This window comes from Dermacentor silvarum, chromosome 4, assembly GCF_013339745.2.
Source record: "Dermacentor silvarum isolate Dsil-2018 chromosome 4, BIME_Dsil_1.4, whole genome shotgun sequence".
NCBI classification, from domain to species: Eukaryota; Metazoa; Arthropoda; class Arachnida; order Ixodida; family Ixodidae; genus Dermacentor; species Dermacentor silvarum.
The window spans coordinates 97047965-97071876 of record NC_051157.2 but is presented as its reverse complement, the minus strand read 5'-3'; positions in this window follow the sequence as shown (position 1 = coordinate 97071876).

Below are 23912 nucleotides of genomic sequence, written 5' to 3'. Positions count from 1 at the left end.
ATTCAAAAGGTGGTGAAAAAAGTGGAATCGAGGGAAACAAGCCACCCTCGGAGGCAAACAAACAAACAAACAAACAAACAAACAAACAAACAAACAAACAAACAAACAACAAACAGACAAATGAGCCCACCTCACAGAAGTATAGAGCTCAAGGACCAACCTTTCTGGGACATATCGGTCAGGAAAGAGGCCTCACATATTGAAAAGAAAGAGAGTGGACGGAAAAGCCCCCCTGTTTTTCCGTGTCCGGTCCCACAACAACATGGTACTTCCCATCAAAGCGTTCTCCTCGACCTCGACTCGCGATGCCTTCGCCGCGACGAGTCCACTGGCCTCTATAGAGATAACTGTCCGGCCAGCATTCCTTTTCCCGGCCTCCCTCTACTTTCGCCAGTGTGTGCCCCTCATCGCGCGTCCATGTGTGTGTTTATGCCTGAGCGTGCGTGCCACGAATACAAGCCGTGGCCTCGACGCTTCGCGCGACTTGACCACACACGCTGTCGAGGGCCCGGAGCAAGAACGTGCGCGGCACGGCGCCTGGGTCGCAGACAGAAGCTGCCCTTCGGTAACCGCTGAAGTATAGGTGCTTGGTCGCCACGTTCATCGCTCGCAGTGGACTTGACATTTTCGACGTTTCGTTTCTTGCTATAGGTGAAGGTCTATATGTGAAGGCCTCAGAATGCCCTAAGTAATGTTTCCTATACCGTTCGCTTAACAGATATACTGATGGGCCGGTTATGAAAAAGAAAGGCAACGCACTTGGAGAAACACGAACACACACAAAATAAGAGCGAGAGCAAAAACCGCTTTTTGGGTGTGGTTACCTTGAGTGCCTCTCGAAGCGAACTGCTTTAACAAAGCACTCGTCCTGTGTTCTGGTGTCGTCTTTGTCCCCTCGCGTTTTCCTAACCACGAATCCCCACGAACTCTGATTGCCACTCAACACACCACTTCCTACCCCCCCCCCCCCCCCCCTCAAAGCATGTCCACATTGGATAGAAACAAAGCCTTCAATACACATTGGGGAACAACAACAAACATTTTGGGGACGAAAATATGGAAACCTGCCCACGTCAAGTGCACGTCCGCGAAGTTCCCTCGCTCCCTTCCACAATGGTTTCTGCACGTCATACTGTTGTTGTGGCAGTGTCACCGGGGCGTTGTGTCGGCGTCACATTGTTTCGTCATCGCTTCGCCGAGTGCTAAAAATGGTGCTTACAGACTGCGACTGCGTACCCCCAGGTGTGTGCAATACGTGACAACCTGACGTGCCGCAGACACAAGCGGCTATGTTGATTCGGCGTCGCCTCGCACGCCGTTACTTCTCGCAGGCGTCTGTAGGACTACTGGCTGTAACGGAATACTTAGTAAAACCTGATTTTAACGAGCCGCTGGATACACGAAACTTTTCTTGGAAGTATCCAGTATTTAGACATGTTAGAAATAGCACTTAATACAGATTTATTCCTCAGTTATTTAAGTTATTCCTTTGTATGTACAATGATTCATTTGGGGATGCAGCAATACAGCCAATTTGGCTCCCTTGGAGAAATAAACTTTAGAAGAGAGGAAATCCCAGTCCAGGATAAATTGTTATTCAACTGTGAAGCTTTTTTTCCGTGAAACCCGTATGGGTTTCCTTTGCAGCTTCGTGCTGCAATTCGAGTGGATGACAATTTTTCCCTTTTCAAGCAGAAATTATTTAGCATATTGACACAAGCTGCCTTCAAATCACGCATGCCAGTCGTTTCCTGCGCCCTAGCTTCCATTTGTTTACGGCTACGTGCGCAAGAGAGCAGCAGCGAAGCGGGCAACACGTGCTCACAAGGGACGTGCGGCAGGAGCAACGTACCATCAGCGCGGGACAGTAGAAAACAAAGAGGAGGTGTAGAACTCTTGGTGAATGACTGTGTATTACGTGCCAGTATACAAGTATTGCAAGTATATCTTGGCAAATATCTACAAGGATTCCACAGATACCTTAGTTCTCCACAAGAAAAGTAGAAAGTTACCTATCAAGAAAGGTGTCAGGCAAGGAGACACAATCTCTCCAATGCTATTCACTGCATGCTTAGAAGAAGTATTCAAGCTCATAGACTGGGGAGGCTTAGGAGTGAGGATCAACGGCGAATATGTCAGCAACCTTCGGTTTGCAGATGACATTGTCCTATTCAGCAATAATGGGGACGAATAACAGCAAATGATTGAGGACCTTAACCGAGAAAGTGTAAGAGTGGGGTTGAAGATTAACATGCAGAAGACAAAGATAATTTTCGATAGCCTGGCAAGAGAACAAGAATTCAGGATCGCTCTAGAGTCTGCAAATGAGTACGTTTATCTAGGTCAATTACTCACAGGGGACCCTGATCATGAGAAGGAAACTTACAGAAGAATAAAATTGGGTTGGTGTGCATACGGTAGGCAAAGTCGTGGTATAACGATACGGCATAGTTTCGAGACAGCGACCATCCGTTCCCTCGCCCCTGATTAAAAGGGGCGCGGCTCAGACTTTTGGGAGGAGTCATGGGATAATTAGGTGAACTGTCACCCATACCTGCCGTTCTCCGACCTAAAGAACTAGGGAAAGGAGAGGCTATTTAAGCGCAGGTTTTAGGCCCTGCTAATCAGTCTAGAAGCTGAGCCTGTAATCTGCTGAGAAGCAGTAGAGGGGCTAGTGCCGCCCAGTATCGCCTGGGCCGCCTAGCCACGTCGGAACTCCGAGTAACTAGTTGACGTACGAGACGACAAACCAACATCTACAACGAAGCTCGCGGTAGTTCACCTCAAGTTAGCCCAACCTGCTTGAGAGAAGTCGTCAGATCTATAGACTCCCGGGAAACCCAGCCCAACAATCCCATCCACCTCAACAAGATCGGCTCGCCGGCATTCTTCGGGAAAGCTCTGCGCGCTGACTTCACGGTTTATGGACTTGCTGCTGCTGCTGCCCGGCCACACGTATGCTATCGTTGGTTTTCTTTTGAACTTTGGTTCCTTTGGAACTTTGTTTTAGTGAACTATTGTTAAGTGTATTGTGGTATATTTGATCCACGCCCTGTTTCATTTTTATATCCACTGTTAATTGCTCGTCATGTTTCTTTGTCGTCATCATTGAGCTATATTGAGGTGTGCTAGTTTTCTTGTTTGTGTTTTTCTTATTTTATTTTATTTGTGTATCGTTGTCAGTCGATATATATATATATATATATATATATATATATATATATATATATATATATATATTTACTTCCGACTCTGACTCTGTCACTGTGTTCGCTCGAGTACGGAACGACCAACCGGCTTGTATAACCCGTCGATCCACTTCGCGCCGACGGCGAACGGGTGACAGCGGTGACATGCACACTTTTTTTTTTTTTTCTGCGGCTCTTATTTCCGTATGTTGTGAGTGTCTCGCGTTTCGAACGTTGTGCTCACTTGAGGCTTCATTTGCCCTGCACTTGCCCAGGAACATTTATGTTCTGCGAATGTTCGAACTGATGTCATTGTTATTTTGATCGTTTCCGTTTTGTTGGCAGCATTTCCAGCGTTTCTTGCACATGTATCATGTCAGAGAAGCAGAAGCCACTGCAGCCTAAGCAGGAGCTATCTACGTACATCCATTGTGTAGCAGGGCAACCATGCAGTGTCTAAAGTCAAGGGAGGGGGGGGGGGGGGGCGCCATTTTTGTTAGGCGGGGCTCGGCCGCCCTCGGAAAATCAACTGTAGCAATGTGGCACCCATTAGACAAGCGCTGGGGGTGATCTTATTACCAGTAGTGCCTTGCGTAGAGCAATTCTAACTTTATAAATTTTTCGACTAATGATTTAGTCGTGATTACTTGGTTTATTTATTTATTTATTTATTTATTTATTTATTTATTTATTTATTTATTTATTTATTTATTTATTTAAAAAGTCCTTACAGGCCTCGTGAGAGGCATTGGGTAAGGGGGGCATCACAAAGAAAAGGAAAACAGCATGCATAATTGGTACATAATATACATGCACGATTAATTGGCATAATAATGCATGATTGCCTGCGTACGCTGGATGATTACACAAATATAACAAAAGGTACAGTTCACACATGAATAGGCAGTTCACTGTCGTATACATAAGAATACAAAAATAGCAACTACAACAAAAAATAACAATGGACCCATAAACGGAAGGGTTACATCAGTATTGCATAAAAAATATATTGGACTGGTGACGTTTTAATCAGAGAAAAAAAAAGAAACATAGTAATACAAGAAAAAGAGCAAAGTGATCCCATAAACAAAAAAGCTAACAAAAGCATATCATGAGGAAACATACGAAGAAGGGGACACGCATTTTTGTCGAGATTACGCAATGAAATGCGTAATCTCGTTTTTGATGTGCTATGAACAAAACAGGAAAGCAGGTAGTGTCGTACTGGTGCATGCATTTCCCCTAGGCACTGCACATGACGGTCACAACCCTTGTTCGACTCAGATTCTTGGCACAGCATACTGTTTCATGAGCCACATGAGCGTGAAGCTATCTCCTCGTGAATTAGTGAAGCTTTACCAAGCTTGCTTTCTTAAGGTTACCAGTTAACTTTCATTCGTTTAGTTGTGCATTATGAGTGGTGTTGCATACCAAAGACGCATGTCTTTTGTCCAGTTTTGTAGGTAAGTATGAGTGACACCATAAAAGACATATATTGGTGTGGTGCCTGGGGTAGTCAATGAAGCAAGGCAACTAATGTTCTGTGTTGGAGCTAGACTTACTCACTTTGAGTTCACATATCTTTAACCCTTTACCTCCCGGGTTATTTTTGAAGAAACGTTTCCAGAATGCCAATCTTTTTGTAAGTGCTTGATTGAATCGGCACATGAAATGAATACCTGGAAAGCACTCAGAATAAAGTATTTATTTGAAGAACACCCATAAAAATGTGTTTAATTGTTGAGAAAGTTGCTTTTTCTACACCAACAAAGTAAACAAAAAATGAACGTCCCTAACACGACTTCTGTGGCATGTGAGAGCTGCGACGAAACCGACTGTCACATAGTAGAATCACATTTAGTCATGTACGGAGGCCCTATTATGACACACATCAAACCCAATGACACAAGGAGTGTCATGTCACAGTCTTCAAAGTGCGTATGCGTTTCCTTTTTTAAATACTTTTCATTGTAATATCACTATCGCTTCCCATTCCAAGTTTAGTGTTCTTCAGAGTCTGAAGATTTCTCCCTCATTGATGCTTTTTTTGGCAGTTTCCTTGCGGAAAGCTCCCATCACATGTTCCATCCAACGACGATGCCATTTTATTGCGATAGCAATTATATGGACACTCCAAGCGGATTTCTGTCGTCGCCATCGCCGTGATGTTACGTATAAAGTCCAAGGGCGATAAAATTGTGAAAGCGCGCGAGGTACGCGCGCTTTCACAAACCGCGCTTGCTCACGCCAGCGTTTTGACAGCGGTTGTCTGCGGTCGTCGAGTAGGATCTATTTATGTTTGCTTGTGCGCGCTGACACTATGCTTGTTAATTCAGTTAGTAAGCGAATGTGTCCAAGTTTATACAGCCGATAAATCTACTATCCTCACTCCGTGTAGCTCTCTACTAATTTGCTATAGCAATTGATGCTTCGCCATTTGGACGAAACTGCGACTTTTTTGTTTGTTACCAACTTTAACAGTGAATTCGAGTCGTCGATTTAGCCATCCGAGTCTGGTTGCAAGGCGCTCCACATCCGAGTCAGAGAAAGCACGCGTCATTCGAACGGCGGGTCACTTTCCGTAGCAGTGAGTGGGAAGGAAGTGAGGAAGTTCTGGTTGATAACGCGAGCGGACCGTCGCTCTGACCACTGACAAAGCGCGATAAGCGCGAAAAGGCATTATTACTTTAAAGGCATCGCTACAAAATACTGGCCCTGGTGACGCAGAACTTCCGCATCACATATCATTATATATATATATATATATATATATATATCCGGCGAGCGAAAGTGAAAAAGTGATCTACGAAAGCGACCACTATACTGTGGCCTTCGGTTGCAAGACAGTCCTGCGTCAGCACGGCAAGTTTTCAGCGATATAAGATGCTGTCACTTCTTGCCGCTCGGCTCAAAAGAACTGAGGATGCCGCTAGAAAATTCAAACGTTGCCGCTTCCCCTTCATCGATGCGAGACATTCAGTGTTATGAGCGATAAGGGGGAGAAAGAGTGTGTGTGTGTGTGTGTGTGTGTGTGTGTGTGTGTGTGTGTGTGTGTGTGTGTGTGTGTGTGTGTGTGTGTGTGTGTGTGTGTGTGTGTGTGTGTGTGTGTGTGTGTGTGTGTGTGTGTGTGTGTGTGTGTGTGTGTGTGTGTGTGTGTGTGTGTGTGTGTGTGTGTGTGTGTGTGTGTGTGTGTGTGTGTGTGTGTGTGTGTGTGGGTGGGTGGGTGGGTGGGTGGGTGTGTGTGGGTGTGAAGAGGAAGAGGCGCTACCGCACTCTCCGTCTCCCTTATCGCGCAGAGCATTGTGTGTCTCGCATCGATGATGGGGAAGCGGCAATGTTTGAATTTGTGAGCGGTATCCACAGTTCTTTTGAGTTGAGTGGCAAGCGATAAGGCAAAGTGCCTGTCGCAGGGCCACGGTGTAAGACTATATATCTTACACCGTGCGCAGGGCAAACTTGTGTGTATTCGCGGGCTTTAGCACTCGGAAAAACACTTTTAAGCAGCACGTATTCAGCAACAGAAAGGTGTATCGGGAGCTTTTCATGTTGCTTTACAATTTTCTCACTGACACTTTCCATCAAACTATAATATTTGAGAAGTTGATTAATTAATTAATACTAATATGTAATTAGGCAGAGTACAAAAATTATCTGAGTATCTCCAAGCGACAGCAAACAACACAACCTTGGTTCTGTCAAGTTACATGGCATTTGCATATTTTTAAATCTTGGTGCATGATAGTTGGGACACCCTGTAAATACTGCCTGTTACTTGTATATGCTGCTGAAGTATTTATCAGCTTGTTCGTGAGTTTAGATTGATTAAATTCGTTTAATGCGATAATAATGACTTTGATGGTCTATGGTTATTCGAAAGGCGAGGGGGTGAAAAATAATCCCATTCCGCAGTCGACCGCCTGAGTTGCGCGTGAAGGCCCATAGCGATGTAGCAGGGTGTCCTTGAATGGCGCGAGTGGCATTTCGTGGTACGATCGAATCTCTCAAGCAGATGATATCGGGGTGAGAAACTGGCTACAGAGTTGATGCAGGCCGACGCACTTCCACAATAGGTGGGTATAATGGTCACTCTGACGCTACTATGGCAGGTCGAGCGTCTCGTCTGTAACATCTCATTTTCGTCATCGGTGCAGTTTAGGTCAGGTATAGAAGTATACGCTATATACTTCTGACGTTCATGTTCCATTTGGCGAGGATGTCCTCTATATATAGGTAGCTTCGATGCGCGCGTTTTTAATGAGCACCAGCTGCGTGCCTCCAGGTATCCGCGGAGGTATACAGGGGTGCAGGATTCACGGTAATGTTTGCGCGCGTCGGTTTATGTCGTACGAGCTGACGCAGGAAATCCTCGTGATGAAAGCCGGGGCCGAAAGAAATCATTACCGCGCGACGCGCGTCACGTGCGATAGTGGCGCCGCTTTTCCACATGTGGCGAAACCCATTCTGAAAGACAGTGCCAGGGGCATAAACATAACATCGTTATGTTTAAGGTAGAGGTTGATCCCTATACGGAGCGATGGTGTTCGCAGTTCCGAGCGAAGTGGAGAGAGTGTGAAATGAGGATATGATGTGCGGAGAGAGAAAGAAAGAGAGACACACAGAGAGCCAGAGAAATAAAGCAAACAAAATAAACTTTGTTGGTGAGGCGGGATTCTAACCCGGGTACCCACGGTCCGAAGGCGAGCATCATAGCCGCTAGGCTATACACCCACGCTTGTAATCATATGGGAACAATATGATTGCATTGTACCGACGATTGTAACACAACTTGCTATGGGCGCGAGAGAAACAAAATGAGAGAGAGAGAGAGATAGAGAGAGAGAGGCGGGATTTGAACCCGGGTGCTCACGGTCCGAAGGCGAGCGTCACACCCACTACGCTATACACCCACTCTTGCGGAGCTTCGCTGTTTCATCAGATTTCACAAGCGTGGAACTGGCTTAATTTTTTACATCCGGAGATAATTTTTTTTTTTTTTTTTTTTTTTTTTTTTTTTTTTTTACGTCCGGAGAACATGCTCTCAATTTCAGTGACCATGTGCGCTCCTGGCAGTTGCCGAGGTCATTAAAATGTGCTAGGACGATGCTTGTGCGCCGAGTATGTTTAGGGCTGCGCGTTCATGACTGGCAAGTGAAGGTTTTAGCCTGCACTCGACAAAATATATAGTGGGACAGAAATTGCGGACACAGTGGAAGGCGCAAAGAGAAGAAGCAATTAACGATCGTACGTCATCGGCTTCAGCGAGGCGGCACGACACAAACGCACGCACAAAATCTGGAAATTGTGGCATGTCGAAACATATATAAGTACAAAACCGAGTATTTTATACGACAGAGAGGAAATAGCATGTCTCTTGCTCTGTTTTCCGTTATGGCCCTGAAATTTTAATGTCACTGGCGCTCTTTTGCCATATTTATTTATTTATTTATTTATTTATTTATTTATTTATTTATTTATTTATTTATTTATTTATTTATTTATTTATTTATTTATTTATTTATTTATTTATTTATTTATTTATTTATTTATTTATTGATGCCTCAAATGTACATGAGGGGTGGGTTACATTTGTGCGAGGTCTTCGATGAATGACTTGAAGTGGCTAGGATTGGAGTTTGCGCAGCGTCGGTGGGCACATGATTCGAGTCGTTTGCTGTACGAATGAAAAATGAGTTGAGAGGCGCACTAGTGCATGCAGATGGTGGGCATGCAGGTGGTGGGTAAAAATACCCGTGTACTTAGATTTAGGTGCACGTTAAAGAACCCCAGGTGGCCCAAATAATCAGAACAGAACAGCTACGTTTCAAACCTTGTGTACAGCAAGAACAAATCTATTGCAACTGAGCACACCAAAATAATCAGATAGTGACCGCGCATCGACAAACTTCACTGAGTCAGAAACGTGACAAGCCGCTTCTAATTATTTGCCAAATAAAGAACGAAGATCAAACCACGCTGATCCTGATTCAATTCCTAAGCGGAAAGCTTGGATTGCTTGGATTATATTTCTAGCCTCGTTTTTAGAACAAGTACCATATACGCTGCTCCCGCCGTTTGTACAAAGCTTAATGAGCTTCGAAATCGATTTTACATGTCCACTGAAGCTGTGGCCAAAGCTTTGTGTCGACCACCCAGTCAGCGTCTACGATATCTCCCGAAACAGAGGTTTCCTGAGCCGCACCGGGCGTCATGCACATCCATTGTAAACACGGAGGCAGCTGAGGCAAGCAATGGACGAGTCACCACGTGATCAAACATGACAGCGCCCAAGGGATCGCCGCGAAACGGGTCAATACAAACACGTAAGCTTACTAAAAAACATGTGGTTGATCCCTCTTATATAGGAATCGGTATAGAACACGAAAGTGAAACGTGTCTTCACAGAAGTAGTGTAATGTTTATTGCACATTGATATATAATGTCTATTGGTGTTTTGTGGCTAAAGCGCCCTTAGGCGTTGATGCACCCACGCTGACGCCTGGTGGCACGTCTCCTCCATCACGACTACCAACGTCGATGACCATGAGCAACCGTCGTGCATATGGAAGCTGCACTACGCTGCACACGCTAGCACAACGCGAAAGACGAAGCACGTAACTGACACACTAATACAACGCGCAAGACAAAGCACGTAACTGAATCGTCACCGAGTCAAATCAGCGCGTACAGCGCGTCGTAATTGCAGCCTCCGCGATCAACTTCAGAAACATTTTCAGAGCTAATTGCGGAGGCCACGCTCCGCTGTGCTGAGTACGGTGAACGCCACCTAGGTGGCGTTGGTAGTGCTTCTTGATGCCAGCGTCCCTTCGAAAAAAAAAAAACGAGAACAACCTAGTCAAAACAATAAGCGATGTCTTATGTAATGAAACTAACAAAGACAAAGAAAAAAAGAATGGTTGGTCATACAGGTATTTTCATTAGTCATACAGGTATTTTCATTGGTCATACCGGTATTGCTGCTTTCCAAATAGGTTAGCAATGCCTTTTGGAAAGACGATGACTGTTAGTGTGACTACGTTTGCTGGTAATGAATTCCATTCGTTAATTGACAGCCCAAAATGGGAGTTTTGGAACCTATTTTCTCGTGCAAAGATAGGTTTTAATTTCTGATTGGGGTCAGTCCGCTGGGAATTATAATGAGCCTGTTGAATGTGGGTAACGGCAAAAGGTGATTTGCTGTGATACAGTGCGTAAAATAATGACAAGCGGTCGTGTTTTCTGCGCACTGCAAGCGACGGTAATTTAAGCCTTTCTTTCATGGTAGACACACTGTTAAATCGCGAGTAACATGCATGGTGCGATGAACCTTGCCGCCTTGTTTTGTACTGATTCAAGCATGTGGGTGAGTTTATCATGGTGAGGATGCCAAATTATTGATGCTCCAGTGATGGCCTGATTAAAGTGACGTATTTTTAAAGTCTGGTTTCGCTATTTGCAAGGTATGGGCGCCGTTTGAGGAGACCGAATTTCTTCAGGGATTTACCAATGATGTATTCAACATGAGTAGACAAAACCTAAATCTGAGCTAAGAAAAACGCCGGACGGACGAATTCTATTTCCACATTATTTATCTTATAGCGGTTAGATGAATCGGTGAGGCTATTTGCGAACGTAACTTGCTTCGTCTTGTTGGCATTTATTTCCATTTGCCAAGTACGGCACCATTCCTGGAGTTGGGACACATATCTGATTGTAGGTTAATTGCGTCATCGTGGTTAGCTATTTTTCTCTAGATTACGCAGTCGTCGGCGAACAAGTGGAGAGGAGGAGTGTTGTTAGTTGCTATATCGTTAATATAAATTGCAAACAATAAGGGGCCTAAAACTGATTCTTGAGGCACTTCGAAAATGACTTGCCTGCTTCTGGAAACTTAGTGGTCTATTTTAACTGACTGAGTTCGGTTCGTGACAAATTGTTCGATCCATCGCGTTGTACTGTCACCAAGCTGAATGTTGCGTATATCTTTATTTGTAGGCGGTTTAGAGGCACGCGATCAAAGGCTTTCGAAAAGTCGATAAATATCGCATCACAGGTGAGTATCCGTGATGAGCTCGAACAACTGGGCCTGGTGAAAGCCGTGTCTATTTTCAAGAAACAAGTTATTTTTTATTTATTCATGTGGGTCATTATGTGCGTGTATATTATGTGCTCTACAGTAGCTTACAACATATTGACGTGAGCGAGATGTGCCTGTAATTATTAGGATTATTGCGATCACCTGATTTAAATATAGGAATTGCTATATGGCAGACTTGCGATCATCTGGAACACGTCCAGTATCTAAGGGCTGCTGGAAGGCACAATACAATACAATACAATACAATACAATACAATACAATTTGTATTTACTTCCAGAAATACAAGAGTTCTGGTGAATACCATAGGCTAAAAGCTGCTGGAAAAACAACTTGACTGGACTGATGTTCCTGTTGAAATTGTTGAAATCGGATGAGCCCGTCGGCGGAGCTTTCTCTTCGTGTTAGTGGTTACTGTGTAATGCCACGATGGAAGATTGTCCAAGGTCGTAGTTATGGTAAAATCTCCATAGAAATCGGAAGGAGTGCCATGACTGCCGTTGTGTGCTTTCATTCTTGCTGTCACTGATGAACAAGCTCAGAAATGGTTGTTCATTTGCGCGTGTTCGTGTAGCGTTGATATAGATCGTGGTATGCAGCGTGTCCCAGCTGACGTTACAGCCGAGTTCCTCAATGAAAAAAAAAATGTTATAGACATGGTTCAAGATACAATCACAAAACATATGGTGTTAGATCGACAGATCGAGGTCTGACGAGCGAACACCATAGGTCTTAAAATCGAATCTTGCACCGCGTTTTCTAAATCTTTTTTCTTCTCCTTGAACACCTTGCATGGCTAACGTTAGCATGGAACACCCTATATAGCTTCAGGTGGGTTTATGGCCTTGCGATTGAGGGTACGATTCTCCGACTGAGCGTCTCTTGCTGCGTCACTAGCTAGTTACCGACTAGCCCACGCCGACACTTCACTAAACTCCATGTGTTGTCCACCATTCTCCTGTTGGCTCAGCGCTCATGACGGCTCTGCACTGCTCTTGGTAGGCTCGGCCCAGTGTGTATGGTTCAGTGTAGGTTTTATTTTTATTGCGATAGCAATTATATGGACACTTCAACCGGATTTCTGCCGTCGGCGTCGCCGTCGCCGTGAGGTTCCCTATAGATAAAATCTTCGCCGCGCGCCGTATGCCCGAGCGGAAGCGTGCGGGGACGCGCGCTATCACGGAGAGCGAACGCACTCAATCTCCCACGCGCAAGCAAGGAAGCGGGAAGCCAGCGCCGGAGGGAGCGGGGGGGGGGGGGGGGGGGGGCACTTCTACTCTGCCAACTACCGCGCTCGTCGCTCGCTCGCACCGTCGCTTATCTCCACACGGCTCTGACCTTTATGCGCCGTGCATTCGCCGCTCAGTTTCCGTTGAAGCGATAGACCGCACGTACCTTCGCCCGTTGCTGCGGCGTATGCGCTTGCTGCCAGCGTTTTGACGGTCGTTGTCTGCAGTCATTCAGTGTGATCTATTCATGTTTGTTTGTGCGCGTTCACACCACGCTTGTTCAATCAGTTAGTAATAGTCGGGCCACATTTTCCAACGCACGCTACACATGCAATGCTGCCCGGGTCGGCAGTGCAGCGCTACAGGTGTGTCCCTTCGCACGCGCTGCCCACGGGAAGCGCTTCTCATCAACACCACCGTTTCACACGCGCCTTCTCGTGGTCATCGAGTCTCTCTTCATGTCGGTCTACTTACGCCGCAGCACACCTGCTTACTTAATCAGCTCATGTTTACTACAATTCATATTGCTACCAAAGCCGCTCACCTTACTTCGTATGACATTGCTGTGTTGCTATCGCATTCATTGCTTCGCCCTTAGGGCGAAACTGTGACATTTTTTATTCAATGCGCGATTGTTCCGGTTCCTTGTTTGTTCCGGTCAAATGTTTTGTGTACATTTCCGCTGATGCGTGTGTACCTTCAGTCGTTTATATGGCAATGTATTAATTTATTGCCTTCCTTGAAACGTGCGGATGCAGCAGCCGCCCGTTGCTCTCGCACACGTTAATCGTCTTTTAGGATGATAGAAATTATTATTATTTATTGACATACCCTTTGAATTGGGGCGGTGACAAATAGTCACCTAGCCTGCTTAAGTTAATCAGGTATGTTATGCATGCTTTTCATTCTAGCATTTTTCTATACATCTCCTTAATCTTTTTTTTCTCTTCCTCAGAACTTCTCTTTATCTACCTTAATTGTACCGCTTCCTATGCCAGTAACAGATCCGGTCGTATCAATCTCTTCCTTGCTTTTTTTTTTTTTCACCAATACTCCAGATGTCTCTTGCTTATCTCGACTGATGGCCTGTTGATGCTTAATTCCGTCTACTTTAAATCCAAACGCTTCCGGAAGGTGTACGTACGTTACCCATACGGGTCTCACTGGGTGAATACCTTCGCATTACATTAAGACGCGTTGAGTCGCCTGCGGATTTTCACTGTAGCGGACACATGTCACATACCTCCCCTTGTTCGAATATTTGCTCCGGTATGTTCCTGTCCTGACAGCCAGCTCGAGCTATTTAGGTGTTCTGTGCTCGAGTCCCAAATAGCGGAAGAGTGCACGCTGAGAGCTCCCCAGCGGTGGGAAACACTAAAACTAAACTAAAACCTACCGCGTCGTGATCACGTGCTGGGCTTTTTAAATTTTTTTTATTTTAAGAGAAAAGGGGGGATTCAATTTTATCATGTCATAAGCTCCCTCCTAGTTTTTTTTTTTTTCTTCCTTCGGGATACCTAATTGTTTTGCACGTAATCACTATAGTGCCAGGTTGGTCCTATACTTGTAGCATTCTACGCGTGCAACTACGTGGCAAGGGCGTGTATACTGCAGTTTGCAACGGATGTTTAGCCCACGCCTTGCGCCACGCGGTGGGAATCGGTCCGCTCCAACAAACAATTAGGTGACGCGAGATTTCGCCGCCAGGATCGACCACGTGAGGCCCCGCGCCCCTTTTCTGACGGGATCGCGGACAGCCATCAAAGCAACCGCATGCCGATAAGGGAAGCTGCGACGGCGGCCCGCGTGCCAGCGAGATGATACCACCTGAGGACACGCATTCCACGCCATTGAAATCACCCAGCAAATTTGCATGTACCGGGAAGCAACGAAACAGAATTGGAGGACGCTTAAGCTTCGTCTTTGAGAGAGGAAGGCGATAGGCATTCAAAGATTCGAGGCTGCTTATCAGGCTTTTTTCTCGTATATTGAAATTACAATCCGACGCTATAATGTCTGTAGGCTGTAGTTAAGTCGTTACTTTACGATTTTTCTGGCGGACTTTACTTTGAGAAATTCAATTTTTGTTCACTAATCCCTTGCGCCAGGCGGAGGGCCTGTGTGGGCGGGGTGGTTCGGGATGAATTTCTCCCCCACGGATACCACGGACGCCGATGCTTACGCCGACGCCGGATTTTCTGCGACACGGGGCCTTTAACGATGTCGCGTTAAGATGTATGGCAATGAAAGTAATTGTCTCAAATTCAACAGGTATATTTTAATGTGCAAATTCATAAACGGAGGTCATTATCTTCGAATAATCCATGACGACTACACAACAGTAATTGCTTCCAGGTCTGTTCACGTTGCTTTCGATAATTAACTATACTTCCGGCGCCGAAAGCTATATCGGAAGCTTTTTCTACTTGGTTCTCTGTTATTGAAGTCATTACTGTTGAACATTAGGAAATCATGCTCTATTAAAGTGCTCGAGAAGAACCCTCGCGTTTCTTGTTTTTTTTTTTTTTTCAATTTGTGCAATTGAAAAAAAAATTGAATTGTCTCGTTAGTGTTCCGATATTCTTCTAAGTATTATTTTACTACTGACAATGTATGAACTAGATATTTTTAAACTAGGACCTATAAAAGCACGCCCCGCCAGTGTTTAAGTTTGCGACATCCTCTATCGCTTATCGAGGTTATGGAAAAAAATTTTTTAACTGTATGCGCAACGGAATGATTCTGATTTTGAAAAAGAAAAAAAAAGTTTTCCTGGGGATTCTAAACGTATGGATATAGATCGATTGGCCTTATATGGAACGTCGCCTTCGACAGGCACTCGTACTGGACTCAGTAGGAATACACTCCAACGTCAATATCTTTGAGGTTCTGTGCAGCAGTGTGCGTGGGAGGCTTTGGAAGAAAATTAATAGATGCAACGCCGATGCCGCGCTGGACAAATACCCTTTGTAAAGTAAGTTGATCTCCCGCTCTCTGTCTCTCTCGTTGCCAGTCATGCTAAAATTCATGCCTTGAGCCCTGACTGGATTCTATTCCGCACTTGCAACATGCGTGCTAAAGCAATAAAGTAGGGTTTAATTACACCGTGTTAGACAACTTCGTTAGGTAGCGTTTACCACACATTTCCCGATGTCCGCCCCACCTGAAACATTCCGTATGTCATTCCAATATTTCCGTATATGCTTTTCACATTATTGTTAGGGAGTCTACATGGATTTAATAAAATTCCATTTAAATTCCATAGGAAATGTACGTAAACATATAGAATTGTTGGAGTGCATACGTATACAGTCGTGAGCAAAAGTTTGGGGACCAGAGGTGCCACTAAATTTCTTTTTCTTCCTTCACAGCGTAGGCATAAAGGCTAAAATCAAGTGGCGCTGCCTAAGTGTGCCTGTTTGACCAGCGTCATGCATTAAGGATAATTCACGTTGCACGGCTGTGCTAGAGGAGGAGGAATAAACATTTATTGCGGAACCAGCACTTTAAGATGGCCGGGCCTAAGCCTCCCATGAAGGGACGTCGAGGGCTTGCCTCGCCGCCGCCTCACGGGCGTGCTGGGTCGCCCAGGTTTGGTCGTCGAGGGCGGAGCTCCGCAGAGCCTCACGCAACCTCGATGAAAGGGTCGTGGTGTTAATGTGTGTGTACTGTGCTGGGCACTCCCACAGCATATGCGGAAGCGTAGCCGGGTGAGTACCACAGCACCGGCAGTTGGGGGTATTGTAAACTTCAGGGAATATAAGGGGGAGACGGGCGGGTGAAGGGTACGTATTTGTTTGTAGCAGACGCAGGGTGGTAGCCTGCGCCCGGATGAACTTGGGGTGAGGTGGGGGGAAGGTTCGGCGACTAAGGTAAAATGCCTTAACGAGATCGTTATAAGTAGTCAGACTGTCCCTGGTGTCCAACTCGTCTCCAGTGTCTCCGGCGCGGTTGACTAGTCCTCGCGCAATGGAGTGGGTGACCTCGTTGAGGTTGAGGAGGTGTGGGTGGACAGCGCCCGCGTGGGCCGGGATCCATGTCAGGGAGATCATGCTTTCTTTAGAGTGTGGTGCCTGGCGGAGGATACGAAGAGCTTGAGGAGAAATACGACCTTTGCTGAAGTTAGTGACGGCTGAGCGAGAGTCACACACGATGGTGTGACAGGTGGGATCTAGAGTGGCCAGGGCGATGGCCACTTCTTCAGCCGTTTCGGCAGTGGTGGTAATGACGCTGGAGGCGTGGTGTAGGACTCCATCGCGTGTGGCGACGGCCACAAATCGTGTGCCATGGGAAGAATTGGGCTGCATCAACAAATGTAACGCCAGGTACACGAGCAAATGCTTTTATGATTGCTCCGGCCCGAGCTTGGCGCCGGGCCCTGCTATATTCAGGGTGCATATTTCTAGGAATAGGGTCTGTGTGGATCCAGCTACGGATGTCAGTCGGGATCGATTGTTTGGGGCCCTGCTGCTGATGGTAAGTAAAGCCAAGCGTAGATAGAATAAAGCGTCCCGTTTCAGTAAGGGTGAGCCGTTCAAGCTGAGAGCGTTGTTGTGCTTCAATGAGTTCGGCAAGGGTGTTGTGAACTCCTAGTTGGTTGAAGAGTTCAGTACTGGTGTAATGCGGGAGGCCAAGTGCTTGCTTGTAGACCCCTCGTATGAGGGTGTCGAGCTTGTTTTGTTCAGCCCGGTACCAGTTGAGGTACGCAACAACGTAGGTGATGTGGCATATGACAAAGGACTGCACGAGGCGGAGAAGGCTTTCTTCTTTGAGTCCCCCTCGTCGGTTGGAGATGCGTTTAAGAAGCCGTAGGGTGTTTTGAGATTGGGCGCAGATCTTTTGTTTTGACGTCTATGAATCGGAAATAATACCTGGACCTTTCTTTTTTTTTTCTTTCTTTTTTTGATAGCGGGGAAGGGAAGGGGTAAGGGGAGTGAGTGAGCGCACGATAAGTGTGCACATGTGCACCCTATACTGAAATGTACAGTCGAGCTCAAAGTTTAAAAACCACGGCATGTGGTAAAAAAAAATTAATTTCTTCTAGCACAGATCACGCCTTGGCTCTCAACAAGATCTGTGCTAGAAGAAATTAATTTTTTTTACCACATGCCATGGTTTTTAAACTTTGAGCTCGACTGTACATTTCAGTATAGGGTGCACATGTGCACACTTATCGTGCGCTCACTCACTCTCCTTACCCCTCCCCTTCCCCGCTATCAAAAAAAAAAAAGAAAAAAAAAAAAGAAAGGTCCAGGTATTATTTCTGATTCATAGACGTCAAAACAAAAAAAAAATCGTTTTGTTTTCCCCTCGAAGCAGGTGGTATAAAACAGCGAGAATGCGACGTTCTGCAAAATACGCATAAGCCAACGTGGCCAAAGTTCCATCCTAACGCGTATAAACCGTCTTGCAATACGTCGCAAGAAACGTTCCTTCCGGTATTCATAACCAGCAGCCCTCCCATTAGCGTTTTTCGCATGAATAAGCACGTTTATCTAATAAACTGCATACGCGCGTACCTGCCAACGAGATACGTATGTCGATATAGTCGCTTAATTAAATGCAACATCTGGGGGGGGGGGGGGGGGGGAATCTCAGTTCTTTTTTTTTTTTTTTTTTTTTTGTCATTGTGCGGCCGCGCCGACTGCTGCCTGCTGCCGAGTCCGATTTCACATTTTTGTCACGCTGAACAACGCAAATGTTGGCAGTGAGGCGAAACCTGCCAGTCAAACGAACAAGAACCACAAAAGTCTCGCCCATATTATACTAACTACAGCTAACATTCTTGTTCATGCGCGACGTACGCCGTTTAAATGAAACTATCCCGGAGGCAGGCAATTAAGCCTGTGTCGGTGCGCTTGCTGAAGTGAAACACCGGAGAACTGTAGAACATATAGACGTCCATGACGTCAAGCAATGTGTCGCATATGTAAGTTCTACATGCACGCTGTAGTAATGACAGTGTTTACTGCCTGGTAAATCATGAGATAGTTTTCGTGTTGCTGTGCGTGCTGACAACGTTCGTCGCTATAGCTTTTGCACCAGTATACAATAAATATATATTTCTTTTTTTAATTATAAAGCAGCGAATGACGTGAGATGAAAGAAAGCAGTTGTGCTAGCATAATCAATTGTGCCTCATAATCGAATGGTGGTGTCGGTACGTAAAAAAAAAAAAACTGAATTTAGTTAATTTAATATTACAATGTGATGACGAGTGAATATTTCGATAGGTTGATTTATACAGTTGTCGGCGAAAGCGGGAATAGGCGACGTAATTTCAAAAGAAAGCTCGCTTGCGAAATGTATCCAAAAACAGCCGGCGCGCGCAAATCGCGGAGGCCATGACGGCACACAGGCGTTTTTTGCATTTCGGCCCGTCGAAATGCGGCCGCCGTGGCTGGGATTTGATCCCGCGACCTAGTGCAAATAGCAGCGTATAGCCATAGCCATGATCTACCGCGGCTGATATACCATCACGTCATATCGCTCTCCAGCAAGATCTCGATCGCAGTCAAACGGCGACGACAGTTATGACGACGGCATGATGAGATTCGGATGACGAAATTAGAATGATGACAATGGAAAGGCCGTGACGTCATCACGACGACGGCATGACAACGAATGTATGACGATGCTGGATCACAATGATCTCAAGACATTGGAATGATGACGATCGAGTGTATCAGGACAATGGCGTGACGACGACTGTATCACGAAGCCTGTATGACGACGATGACGTGACGACGATGGAACAAACCCGACGGCATCACGACGGCGATGTGACCACGAATGCATGACGATTGTATGACTGCAACGCATAAGGAGAATCGGATGATAAAGCTGGAATAACGACGATGCAACGACCACAACGGCATCACGACCACGAGCACATACCACGACCACGAGGGCGCTCCCGACGGTCTGGCGTGGAGAGTATGTGTCAGTGTTGCCTGTTCGGTCTGGACTGTGAGCTTGCCTTGCGCTTGCATTGCGGAGTGGTAGGTTTCCTTCGATGTTTCCGTTCATTTTTGTCACGAACTACTTACGCTCGTAAATAATGGCATATATACTCATCAAAAGGCTACAGGCCAGCAATGTGCAGTTTATGGGTGCACAAACAACCAGCGGAAAATAACGATTAAGTGTGTCCACAACACAGCACTCCGCGAGACCAGTGCCGCGATGTGGTATGTTCACGCTTCGCCGGTTTCCTGCATCACCTGAGGACTTGGCATTTCAGTCTAATGTGAACCAATGCATACATCAGTAAAATAACGCATTTTGATAAACTCTTTTCGGCACATTTCCCAACAGGTTGCGAGAATTGTCAGCTCTTCGATGCAATATTTTCTCGTATGTAGTGGCAGAGGCTACATTTGTTATTCTTTCAAACACGACTTCATTCCAGTGCCTAATACGGGGGTCACACGGCGCACTTTTGATCGTGATCGAGCCCGATATGGGTCGAATTTCTTGGTCGCAATTGGATTCTTTGCTCAATCTGTGAAAGGGAGCCAATCGCAGGTCGAACATTTCGAATCGGTCTCGATCGCTATCAAAAGTGGCCGTGTGACACCGGTATAAGACAAATTGGAGCACTCTGCGAGAGAACTAGTCGGTAAATACACTTCGCAACGATCTGGAAAAATCGTGTCCTATGGAAGATGTATACAGACCCCTGTGTCCACCAAAACATTGTCTCTGCGTTCACACGCACCCTACGCGGCCCTGCCCATAAAGGTAATTAACTTCAACAGTGTGGTGCTGCATCGAGCTCACCCACCTTTGAACGTTGTCTATGTGCTTGGGCAGCAAGAGAATGCAAAAACGAACGTGTCAACCTCATCAGTGCGGCCTAGCGCCAGTGTTAGAGTTCAGGAACCGTAATGCGCTAACTGTGCGTGGCGTAGAAATGCGCTAAATGAGCCCGCGCAAGTAAGAACGTAAAAAAAAAAACGGTATTCGCATGGGTACGCGGACAATAGCATCATGCTTGCAAGGATAACAGTAACGAAAAAAAATCCGCACAGTCGATCAAGTGAAATACTTACGTGCGTGCAGAGACTGCTTCGCTGCCCACTAAGCGCTTTTCACTCACGGTCAGTAGTGGTTTACAGTCATATGCATATGTACTTATTCGACAATTGTTAAGACTCGGCATTACTTTATTATGAACATAGCACAGTGAGACGGTGTAAGGGAAACAAGAGAAAGAGCAGAGATGGCCCTAACGCTGCAATATTATTGGCTTATTTCGCTTCAGAGATAGCGCGCACGAACAATTCTTGCCGTACGCGATATCTTCAATACAAACTTCGCGCACGATCTACGTTAAGATTCACCGTGAGCGAAGCTTGTTCCAAATTCAGACATTCGAAAGAAAAGCCATCCCAGGTAAACAAACGTAAAATATATGTAAACAAATATATCTTTATAACAAGTCCTGTTATAATCCCTATTGGGATTGACAGTATGTGTAAATAAATAAATACTAAAAATAAAAAATCTAGCACCTGGGCTGTATCAGTCGCGCTGGCATCTGTGATCACTGCCGCGCGTCGGTTCGCTGCAGGTACCGCGCTGCTCGATCGCCACGCTTTATGCTTTGACATTTGGTTATAAGCACCCTGCACCGCACCAGATCCAATAAATTTTGCATGATTGAGCTGTTCAGTTGCGTCGGAAGCGTATGGAGTAACCACCGCATATCTACCAACCACTGACATGCGTCGTCGGGCCGCCGGCGCCTGGTTCTATAAGCATTGCCCGACAGCTACGTACGCGCCTGCTTTCGCTAAATGAGGCAACTCTCAATCGCGAAACGTAATGGTGATCAGATTCAATCGACGATACGGTCACATGTGCCCAGCAATAACAATGAAATATACCGCTGATTAGCACGCCAGGTCTCGACGAAGCAGACGCGGCCTCCGCCGCTACCGACGAAGAAACACCACATCCACTGGCTGGGCTTGCTGTTGCCATGGCACACTACACTGAGCGCTCACGCGAGCACGTGAAACATGTAACAAGTCAAGCGGCACAAGACAAGCAAAGCGGAAGAAAACAATCGAAATAATGCGCGGCGAAGATCACACAACCGAAGTGCGGTCGGCCTGCTCTCGCAAGGCGCACAGTCCAAAATGGCGGCGACGCTAGACGTCGCTCGTGTCGGCCAATGGCGCTGCTCAAACGTCGGTTTGTGAAAAGGTCTATAGGCAACCTGGGCCATTGGGTTGGCGATAGATAGATAGATAGATAGATAGATAGATAGATAGATAGATAGATAGATAGATAGATAGATAGATAGATAGATAGATAGATAGATAGATAGGCTCAATACGGCTGAAGTAGGCAAATAACGCTAATCGCATTAATAACTATATGGCGTGCTTCCTCGACGCTTATGCCTGTGACGACACTGCTTAGCTTACGTTCTTGCGACTTGTGTTATACTGTATGCAGTGTTTGTTTTACTATATAGTTATTTTCACACTAATATTGTTTACTCTAGCTCTTATCTTCTTTTTTTTAGTAGTGTTTGAGTCTTTAAGATAGCTGGTCCTAAAGAGACCTTCCCATTTCTCTTCACTTGTTATAATAAATAAAATACGTTTAGAACACCTGGCTCACTGCCGACATTTCGAGCCCTGCTGGGGAGAAGCGTTTTTATGTACACGTTTTCCCTACAACTGCGGACAGACATCCTCGACTAGCTGTGAGTGATCCGTATAATGACTTCCTATGCGTTTTGTGTACGTGCGCCTTATCGCATGGCGTTGCTCTCCTTCCTGGATAAAATTGCTGTAAAATGACTCAAGGCTAACGACCTCGTTAGAAAAGTATGGAGGTCGTGCTGCAAAAATCCCGGCAATAACAACCTTGGGTTGATACCTTTGTAAGTAATAACCTGCTTTGTTGCATACCGCTCGTATAAGGTCGTCCAGAATGGAAAAAAAAAATATTTGGAAGCAGACTTTCAACTTTTCTTGCTTTTCACACACGTCTAGAGCTTAGAAACGCTGCACACTTTCGAGAACAGATTGCAAGCTCCGAATGTCTTCCAATTTCTCTGGAATGGGAGTATCAGGAATGTGGAGTTTGATCTTTTTCCAGTAGGCAAAAATGTTTAGTGCATCGCAAACTACAACAGAATGTTCAACCTCTGGAGGTAATGTGTTGTCAATGTGCGAAAACATAACAGCAGCTTCGGTGCTGCTCATTATCCAGTAGTCGGACAGCTTAAGTACTGGAAGTTGTGACATGAGCTGTTCGTAAGATGACACCCTGCTCTTGCGCTCCTCCTCTTAGTGTGCAGAAAGTGACATCTGAATGACCTCGTGGAGCTGCTCTGCCTCACGGCGCTTCCTTTTTGCGTAGGCTCCTTTTTATTGCGATAGCAATTATATGGACACTTCAAGCGGATTTCTGCCGTAGGCGTCGCCGTCGCCGTGCGGTTCCGTATTAAGTCGAAGGGCGATAAAATCGTCGCCGCGCGCCGGGGGGCGTGCGCTATCGCGGAGAGCGAACGGACGGCGGAGAGCAAACGCGACTTGCGTCGCGCGAAAGGCCGTGGGGGGGGGGGGGGGCGACGCTGTGCTGCGGCACCAAATGCGTATCTTGCAACCGGGCGCAAGGGGAACTGGCGACGAAACCTCCCACGCGAACGGAGGAAAACGGAAAGGCAGCGCGGGAGGGATTGGGTGGGGGGCTTCTACTCTGCCAACAAATCCGTTCTTGTACTTTGCGCCGGCACGGGCTGCCGGTGTTGTCCCGCGCACCGTATCTTGCAAGCGATCTCCCACTGCTCTCACCCAGTGGCGCACCGACGGGGGGGGGGGGGGGGTTGTAACCCCCCCTCCCCTTTTGTTTAATCCCTTCTCTTTCCTTGCGCGTTTGAGTACTGCAACTAAGATGTAAGACGCGCAATCGTCTGCACACTCGCAAAAAGCGCATTTTTTTTACAATTTCCCGTGAAAAAATTGAAATTAGTGCTGTTTAGATGGTACGTATTGGCAAACTGTCAACACCCCCTGGCAGAGATCCTGGGTGTGCTACTGCTCTCACCTTTGTATGCGCTGTGCATTCGCCGCTCAGTTTCCGTTGAAGTGATAGACCGCACGAACCTTCCCTCGCTGCGGCGGCTGCACTTGCTGCCAGCGTTTTGACAGTGGTTGTCTGCGGTCATCGAGTGTGCTCTATTCATGTTTGCTTGTGCGCGCTGACACCACGCTTCTTAATTCAGTTAGTAAGCGAATGTGTCCAAGTTTATGCAGCCGATAAAACTACTATCCCTACTCCGAATAGCTCTCTACTAATTTGCCATTGCAATTGATGTTTAAACTGACACTTTCTTTTGCAGCGTTTGTGCAATTCATATTATTTATCCGTGAGAAAAA